Source organism: Sorex araneus, chromosome 5 (genome assembly GCF_027595985.1).
Source record: "Sorex araneus isolate mSorAra2 chromosome 5, mSorAra2.pri, whole genome shotgun sequence".
NCBI classification, from domain to species: domain Eukaryota; kingdom Metazoa; phylum Chordata; class Mammalia; order Eulipotyphla; family Soricidae; genus Sorex; species Sorex araneus.
In genome coordinates this window covers 147,359,222-147,362,329 of record NC_073306.1, presented here as the reverse complement: position 1 = coordinate 147,362,329, position 3,108 = coordinate 147,359,222, and positions in this window count along the sequence as shown.

Below are 3,108 nucleotides of genomic sequence, written 5' to 3'. Positions count from 1 at the left end.
AGGGGTGCAGGAAGGGAACCCCGCTTCTCACTGGAAGGAGCAGAAACCCTCCAGCGAGAAAGAATCGTGCAGAGAGAAACTTCCTCAGAGAAGGAGAAACCTGGTTTAGTTGAGTCTGTCCCTGTGAAGGAATGATGAACCTGGGGAGGCCTCCTACCCCTCAACTGCTCCCAACCTCCGGACACTGACCGCTGGGACAAGGAGGCCAGCTCTGGTCTGGGTAAAGCTGAGTCAGCAGATCCAGATGGACCATTTATTCCCAGGCTTGGGCAAACTACACACTTTTATTTTATTTTATCTTTGGCTTTGGGGCACACCCAGCAATGCTCAGTGGTCACTCAGGATATTACATGTGGTACCATGAACCAAATTCTTCTCCAAGCTTCTATCCAGCTGTTCACATGTGCCCAAGTGTTCGCTCCAGCCCCTCTCCATAAGAGAAAGGGCTTTTTTTCCTTCTGGAGAGAAAAGAAAGAAGCTCAGGTATTTTCTGTTTGTAATTTAGGGAATTTGTCATTCTGCTTTCTTTGTCTTCTTTCTCTCTCCTTTTCTGTCTCCCTCCCTCTTTCCTTCTCTCATTCTCACTCTCTTTCCCCCTTTCTTCTCTCTAAAATGGTACCACTTATTTTGTCTGTTAGTCCCTGTAGAAAGTAGAATCTCTTTCTTAACACAAAGACTTTTCCTGAAAACTATAAAGAGAATTTACAAACTTTAAAAGATGAAAGTGCTACTATGCATGAAATTATATTAATGGGGTAGATTTTAGAGTAGACATCATCTTCCTCCTGGCTTGCAAATGAAATGCATCTTATTAAGAGCATGGAGGCAAGATGTCTGAGTCGGTGGGGACAGTGCCTCCATCTGTGCAGACTCAACCTCATTCTCTTAGTCACTAAGGAAACGGTGGTATTGCTACCCAGAGTTTCCGCCTCGGGCCCACCTAACCCCAGTGTCTTGTCTACAGCCTGACTGAGGAAAAAACAACCTAATATCTTTTGCCATTTGTTATCTATGGGGCAGATGTTAAATTTTTCCACCAGGCCTGTATGCTACAGTAGACCCAACTCTTTATAGTTCTCAGTACACACGCTTGAAACTCTTAGGGTCTCGTCTAAACTTACCTCCCTCACCCCTGCCAGCCCACCAGTGAGTCTGGGCATGTTCCCTGACTACACAGACCCCCATTCTCTGCACAAGTGGACTAGAGGCCATATTGTTCTTTGTGTGTAAGGGGATGGGAAGGAGATGACCCAAACAGAAGGTGCAGGTTCCAGGGCCATTTCCATTGTATAGCAAACAGACCTTCTGCCAGTGTGGGTGGCACCAGGGTCAGGCACTGGAAGTCCTGCTCACAGACAGTGAAGGTGAGTGAGCTCAGAGAAATGCAATGAACAGACCAGGTCACATGCAAGGTGTCAGTTGAAACCGCTGATTTCACCAGAGAGATCCTTTATCTCCCAGGGCTATTAGGCAGTGTCCCGAGATTGGGGAGCTCACGTTAGGGGAATACGTTTATTGGCATTTAGAGCCCGGGGTGCTGCCAAACACTTACAATACAGGAAGCAACAGCTGGCAGCAGAGTTGTCTGGACGGACATGGAAGTGAGAACAAGAAAGAGAAGCCCTGATTCACATGTTCTGAAATCAAAACTTTTTTTTTCAATCTGCCTCAGAGTTTCTTTCCGAAGCAAAACTCAAAGTACCTTGTAAAATAAAAGTATGATTTCTGTTCTTTGAAGGCAGCGTAGTATCACAGAAGACTTTAAGGTTTGACGTGTCTGGTCTGCTCTCGTGGCTGCCACTTACTAACATTTCATCGAGTGACCTCAGGCAAAAATCAATATATCTGAACCTGGATTTCTCTACTGTGAAATGTGACAGGCTGATTCCCCAAGCCAGAAATTATACAGAACACCTGAGCATACATGCAGTCGGTCCAAGGGACACATTCACTGCCGTTCCAGTATTAGTTTTCTATTATTCCAGTATTATTATTTTATATATATTTTACAGTATTATTTTATTATTTTATAGCATTTAAGAATGTGGATATGGATGAAGAGGTTCAGTTTTCAACAAATATTTATGAGTGTTATTTTTGAGTGTCTACTCTGTGCTAAGTGTTAAAAATGTAAAATAGAACCAATAGAAAGAAAGGGTCCTGCCATGGCAAAGCTTAGATTACACCTGAAGGGCAATGGATAAGATTCAACAATACCGAAATCTAAGATGATAGCAGGTGATGGCCATGGAGGTCTTCTTGGAGGAGGCAACTGAAGGGCGAGAAAGAACAAAACCGAAGGGGAAATAATAACAAATTTGAAAGCACTGGGCAGGAATGTTGGAATATACAACAGTGGAGCAAGGCGCTTTTTACCCAGGGAGAGAGAAAGGGCATGACCATGAGCTTAGTCCACACGTCCCCTGGGAGAGCAAGAACGGATCTCACACCTTTACCACCCCCAAAGTGCCTTTGCAGTCCTGCAAGAAGCTTTGCTTCCAAACAGGGTCTGTGTCTGTAGGAAACGTAGATTTTCTATTGTTCTTCCCTTACAAAAACTGCAATTGTACTCACAAGCGTTATTAAGTGGAATCTCTCTAAAGATCACATTTACAGGAATCATGCATCAAAACGTAAACTTTACTAATGACCCTCCATATTTCTAAATTAACTACAGAACTTAGATTCTCTCTCAATGAAAACATCATCCCAATGTGCTATTTTCTTATTAAGTGCTTCAAACACCTTGAAATGTACCTGATATTCACAAATAGTCAAGATCGTAAGATGCATTGTTATATTAATTCTCAACCTAGGAGAAATGTAGTAATCACATAGGTTTAACTAATTCATGGTAAATATTGATATATTTTAATGCATTTAAAGTAAACCTTCTAATGCATCTTTTTTCTTTCTGTTTCCCAGAGTGAGGATGATGAACACCCCTACTTCCCCACAAGACAGTTCTCCCCACCTAGGGTGGGCCCCATAACACTAGTGGTACAAAGTTCTTTGAGAGGCAAATCCCAGTCCTCAAAAACAATAAGACTTGCACTTCTGATTAGGCATTTTTAATAAATAAATTTTAGCGTACCTGTAGATTACTTT